The sequence below is a fragment of the Lactuca virosa genome, chromosome 9, assembly GCF_052849685.1.
Source record: "Lactuca virosa cultivar CGN04683 chromosome 9, Lactuca_virosa_CGN04683_v6, whole genome shotgun sequence".
Taxonomy (NCBI): Eukaryota; Viridiplantae; Streptophyta; class Magnoliopsida; order Asterales; family Asteraceae; genus Lactuca; species Lactuca virosa.
This window is the reverse complement of record NC_136434.1, coordinates 110,723,604-110,730,734: the sequence shown is the minus strand read 5'-3', so window position 1 is coordinate 110,730,734 and position 7,131 is coordinate 110,723,604.

The following is a 7,131-nucleotide window of genomic DNA, read 5'->3' as shown; positions in this document are numbered from 1 at the left end:
GAGGAGTATACGGTCGTAAACCTTTTGCGGCCCGAAGCGTTTGTGGTCCGAAGTGGAAGAAGAGGATGCGAAGTTTCTCGGTTTTTAAGCCCTTTCCTTCTAAATTCAAGTATAGATATTTTAAGGATTTTAACAAATAAAGGTTATTATTATAACCTAAATAAAAACCCAAACAATAAAAAGGACTTTAGTTGACCTTTGTTTGACTTTGGTTGACTAGAGTTGACTTTACAAACAAAAAATAACGGGATGTTACATTTATAGTCATGAAATGCAGCAATGGCTAGCATCATCCTAATAGACTTTATCTTCGCAACTGGTGAAAATGTCTCATCATAGTCAACTCCTGGAGTTTGAGTAAAGCCCTTCGCAACCAATCGTGCCTTATAAGTGTGTACATTCCCATCCATGTCGGTCTTCTTCTTGAAGATCCATTTGCACCCGACCGTCTTACGACCTGGCACATTGTCAACCAAATCCCAAACTTCGTTGTCATACATAGATTGAATCTTGCTGTCCATAGCCTCTTTCCATGTCGCAGACTCCGGGCCTGCCATGGCTTCCTTGTAGCTGTTAGGTTCATCCAAATTTATTAGTGCACTATCACTAATAAACATATCACCCTCACTTGTTATATGAAAACCATATAACACAGGCGAAACACTAACTCTACTAGAATGTCTAAGAGGTAAGGACTCGTCAATTGGTTCAACAGGAGTTTCCTCCTCAGGTTGAGCGCCAGTGTTAGAGGTTCCTTCATCGTTCGGTTCTTGAAGCTCCTCAAGATAGATTTGCCTCCCACTGTCCCCTTGGCTTATGAGTTCTCGTTCTCGGAATACCCCTCTCCTCGCAATGAAGACGACATTGTCACTAGGCCTATAGAAGAGATATCCAAAGGACTTCTACGGGTAGCCGATGAAAATACATCGCTCACTACGAGGTTCGAGCTTGTCGTGAGTCTCTCGTCTTACGAAAGCCTCGCAACCCCAAACCTTGATATGTGCCAACGAGGGATCTTTCCTTGTCCACATCTCGTGAGGTGTTTTGGCAACCTTCTTTGTAGGGACTAGGTTAAGGATATGGGCGGCAGTCTCTAAGGAATACCCCTAGAATGAGATAGGTAGCGAAGCATGACTCATCATGGAACAAACCATGTCCAACAAGGTTCGATTACGCCTCTCAGCTACACCATTCAATAGTGGTGTCCTAGGTAGCGTTAATTTCAAAACGATTTTGCATTCCTTGAGGTAGTCCTTGAATTCAAGACTAAGGTACTCTCCACCTCGATCGGATCGAAGCATCTTGATTTTCCTGCCCAACTGATTCTCCACTTCCTGCTTAAACTCTTTGAACTTTTCAAAGGTTTATGACTTGTGCTTGATTAAGTAGATATAGCCATATCTGCTATAATCATCCGTGAAAGTCACATAGAAGCGGCTCGCATCCCTTGTGGTGGATCTAAAGGGCCCACACATATCTATGTGTATGAGATCCAATAAAACCTCACCCCTTTCACAAGTACCAGTGAAGGGTGACTAGGTCATCTTTCCAAGTAAACAAGACTCGCACACGTCATCGTCCCTAAGTTTGAATGACTCCAACACTCCATCCTTTTGGAGTTGGGCTATGCGTTTCTTGTTGACATGTCCAAGACGACAATGCCACAAGCATACTTTATCCAAATCATTGGAAGAATCGATATACAACACATCATTTCCTAAATTGTCTACAACCATCACAGTTTCATATATTCCATTACAAGGCAATGCTTCAAAATAGAAAACACCATTAAGAAAAGCATTAATAGCACCTTTTTCATTATCAAACGAAAATCTAAATCCTTGTTTATATAAACCTCGAAAAGAAATGATGTTTCTAGCCATTTCTGGCGAATAGCAACAATTATTCAACTCTAGTCCTAACCCACTACTAAGCACTAAAGAGTAAATTCTAATCTTGGTGACAGGCGACGATCTTCCGTTTCCCATAACCAGGTTTATCTTTCCATGCTCCACATCCCTATTTCTTCTTAGGCCCTGCAAATCAGAACAAATGTGAAAACCACATCTTGTATCAAGAACCCAAGAAATAGCATGAGACGAGTTATTAGATTGAATAGTATAAGTACCTGTGTAGGATGGTTTTATCTTTACATCCTTGATGTCTTGCAGAAACTTTGGGCAGCTTCATTTCCAGTGCCCTTTGTCGTGGCAGTGATAGCACTCTGCATCCTTTGGGTTGGAGGAGGGTGCAGTGGTACCAGCCTTGGTTCCACTAGAAGAGGTGCCATCATGAGACTTTCCCTTGTGGTGGCTCTTGGAAGGAGCCTTCCTCTTCTTACCCTTCCCCTGCCAAATAGCCAATACAGGGGCAGCAGTAGCGGGAGTTGATGCAATAGATTTGTCCTTGAGGTTGCTCTCAGCAGTCCTCAACAAGCCCTGAAGCTTGCTCAAGGTGACCTCCTCTTTGTTCATGTGGTAGGTCATTCTGAACTGGTTGAAACAGGGTGGCAGGGAGTGAAGAATGATATCAATCGCCAGCTCTTCATCGAAGTTAACATTTAACTTCAGCAGGCGGTCCACATATCTCTGCATTTTCTGCAGATGAGCTGTGACAGACTCTTCGTCTCTCATCTTAGTCGTGATCATCAAAGTGATGATCTCGTATCTTTCCTTCCTGGCACTCTGGTGGTACCTGTCCAGTAAATCCTGGTGCATCTCATAGGGATAGTAGTCCTCGTAGGACTTTTGGAGTTCTGCATTCATAGTCGCGAGCATGATGCAATGGACTTTCGTAGCATCTCGCTCGTGGACCTCAAAGGCACGATCTCCTCGGGAGTAGCAGTGTTGACATTCACCTCCTTGAGCTCCTTGTCGAGGACATATTCCTTGTCCTCGTAGCGGGTAACCATTCGAATGTTGCGGATCCAATCATTGAAATTGGTCCTATCAAAAATTACCCTCCCACACAAATTCATGAGTGAGAACGAGCCTAAAGAGGTTAAGCCTGAAGCGTTGTTGTTGTTCGAGTTAGACATCTGAAAAGAAAAGAGACAAAGTTTGATTAGATAAGAATCCCCAATTAAACACCCAAATGAGAAATTAGGGCTAGGATCCAACAACATTATTTGCAATTTAGAAGAGGGATGTCGTAATCTAAACAACAAATAATTTGAAGGTAAGTGAATGACGATTCACTAATTTCCACCATGAAAAACGAAAAAGAAAATAAGTTTTAAATGTATTGAAAACTCCTAGATCTTTTGAGATTCATTGAACTTTTCAATGTCATGTTTAAATCTCGATATGCCCTTCAAGTTTGTGACTGGGATACCGAGCATCACAAACAAGGTGTGAGTAACCATGCAAATGTACTTGGGGCCCCCAATGTCACAGTCACCTAATCAATGTGTCGGTTAGCCACATACGCTCCATTGATGTATGACAAACATCGAGTCACCCTTTGCCCCCTTCTCTAGACCCAAATTAGTGTGTCGGATAACCACACACGCTCCACTAACGTCTTGGCAAGGGTACAAAGTGTAATTTCATGAAATAGCATCATTTTCACATTTTTCCTAAAGTAACTAAGATTGGGAATTTTATAAAAACATTTAGTTACTTTGTATAATCATTATACTTTTAATGAGGAATTAGTTGCCCTATCCTACCCGTTCGGCTAACGACCCTCCACCAATCAAGGAAGCGATGGGTGAGAGTGGACACCCATTAAACTACCATTTTATAGGAAGCAACCTTATACCCCCCCCCCCCTTATAGATCGGCTTCGTGAATGAGGCCTACTAACGGTAAGACTTGCATTTATCTTATACATATATAATAATTATTCTTATAATATTATAATAGTATAGGGTGAATTTTAAACTTGTAAAATTCTAGGGTTTAGAATTTAAATATTTCAAAATTAAACTTTTAATCCAAAAATTTAAATCCCAAAACTTGAGGGCAAGTTTTGAAACATTTCAAAACTATCTTGATCAAAATTCAAATAATACAAATAAACAATTAATTTGGTGATTATCTAATTTTGACCTATTCCAATTTCATGCAAGATAATTGATCAAATAATTCAAATAATTAAGGTATATCACATAAGGCAATAATTATCTAATTAAATGATAAATATCTTTTATTTTGACTAAGATAATCACATGGAATCAATAAAATTCGGATTTTATAAATTAATAACATTTATGGTAATTATCCCAAGTCAAAATAAGCCAAAATCCCGAAAATCCATCTGTCTGACTCGCCGAGTTCCTTAGACTCGTCAAGTACACTTTGGGACTCGACGAGTTTGTCAGGAAGATGGTAAGAAAATCGATTTTAAGCAATGAACAAACATACAATGCATCAAATACAGTAGAAACCAAGCAAGGCTTTGATACCACTGATGGGTTTTGTGCAAAAGAACATTCCTATGTGCACATGTAAAACCCTAAAGCTTTGGATCTAGGTTTCTCTATTGTACATGCAAATTTATCCAATGCTTGTAAACCCAAATCTAGCATACTATAAAATCGATATCTACAACTAATACAAGTTTAGATGATTACCTTTTGATAGTAGCAAGAATCTTCAACTTCAAGAGCTTAGTATCACACGCATAATACCTCTAATGGCTTACAAACACCAAGGCAAGAAGATGATTGAGAAGAGAGGGAATGGAGGCACAATTTCGGCTATAGGAACTATAGGGTTTCTTCTAGTAGCCAAAATATGCAGCCCTAGGGGTCCTTAAATACCTGAGCTGCTAGGGTTTCAGACAAAACCCTAATTGGATAGCTTAGGTCCTAAGAACCTCCAAGAACCTTTTGTAATAGGACCCTTGGACGATTTCGGTCACACCCCGGCCGTCGGCGGAAACACCGGGCAGTGTAACGTCATTTCTCGAATCATAGTTATCAACTTCCTGAAAACACATGCAATTTAAAATACGTCAACATAAAGTTGGTGAGTTCACAGGTTTTGACTCCATAAAATAATACATTTTTCAAGTTCAAAAGTATAGTTTTGAAAGTATCATTTTGACTCTCCAACGTTTAGTATATATATCCTAGGTATAAAATTTTACTTACCAAATAAGTAGTTTACCTATAAGTCTCATATACTATGAATATAAGTGTTTGTAATTCCATACAAACGAAAGTTGCTACGTATAAATCTTATTTCAATTATATACGAGTAAAAGCGCTACGTATAAATCTATTTCAATTCTATACGAGTAAGTGTGTTAGGTATAATTAATCTACTTAATATACAAGTAGTATACCTACCAGTTTCTTGTACCTAGAGTATAAGTGTTTGGGAAACTTATACATAATATTAATAATTGTATAACGACAAAGTATAATGCTTCTAACAATTTGCTATCATGAGTTCGTAACCGCGTCTATATGACTAGTTTCAAACCTCTGCTTGATGCTACAAGTTTCGCATCTTGAGATAAGTTCCACACGCTTCATCAACGTCGGAACAATAAACAAACAAAAGGACAGTTCGTCACTCGCACACGGTTTTGTTGTAGCTAGCAACCACGAGTGGGGTTGTCAACCCGTATCTTATTCATACACGACTTCCTCGCTCACACGGGATTAACGGTTACAGGTCAGAGGATTTTCCCTAAGATTTCCAATCTTAGTTGATGAATACAATAGCTCATGTAGACTTGTCGAGTTCCGTTAGTTCTAGTAGTAAAATCATATTCGTGTCTAAAACCCTAAGTTATTAGACTATACTTTTAACATTACTCCTAATATTTATAATACTTAGGTAGTACAACAGCTATAATTATAATTAAAACCAGGTTTTATCTTGACATAAAACCAATAATAGCAACATACTTTATAACTTAATATATAGAACTTCCGAATACAACTTCGGAACTATATCGCACACAAAATATATATAGAATCCTAAGTATAACTCAAGATCTACATTAATATACTACTATAACAATAACATGCTAAAAGCTTTACGATAGTTGTATATTTTCAGATACGAAATAACTATATCCCGGTTATTAAAACTATCTATGTTGATACTAATATACTATCATATAGACATAATAATAACGTATATACAATATTTAACATGTGTTTTCCCCCGAAATATAGAAAGTGGGGCTGTGAAACTCACCTTAGTAGCGTGATTTTATGTAATCTAAGCAGAAACAGTCATTGTACGAGGTCGTCGGGGTTCGGGATGCAAGAGGGCTTCAGTAAATGAGAGAGGAGAAAGAAGTTCAGGTGTAAAAATGGTTGGGGTCGATCTTACTATTTATAGTAAGATTTTTGGCCCTCACGACGTGAAAAACTCATTGTTCACGTCGTGAGTTTGGATCTTATCTCTTCGTAGACTTGCCATCCGTCTTCTAGCTTCCGAAGGTGGCAAAATGAGCCCTCACGACGTGAAAAACGCCTTGTTCACGTTGTGAGTTTGGATCTTATCCCCTCGCAGCCTCGTCACACCTTCTAGATCCGAAATATGGCGGTTTGACTCCTCACGTCGTGAGTTTTTGTGCTCACGTCGTGAGTTCAGTCAAATTAGGGTTTCTGACAGCGAAATCTTCGGAAGGACATAACTTTTGCATACGAACTCCGTTTTTAACGTTCTTTATATCCACGCGTAGGTAATTCCGAGTACTACAAATCTCTAATAGATTAAAATAGCTAATTCTTAGCCTATTTTAAATTCCTCTTTTTATAAAGATTTTATAGTGTTCGGTTTATCATAACTTCTTCACGCGAAGCCAGATTTCGACGTTTTGTATATTTTTGGAATCGTATGGACGTATACTTTGATTTATACTGTAAAGTATGTATGAAAGTTCATATTTATATTAGATTTATCATGAAATACATAGTAAGTTTACTACATTACTAGTTTTAACAAAATCACATTACATGATTGATATAATCACATGTGATTGTTATTGACCTACTTTTGACTAGTGTTACATTGTCCCCCCGTTGATAAAATTTCGTCCCGAAATTTATCTTGTACCAAATTCCACTGTAGGGTCTTTGATAGCTTCCCTGCTTCCTGTTACGAATGCCCTGCCATGGCCTAACTTCCTTGACTCCTTAACTTTGGACATTCCTTCTTAATA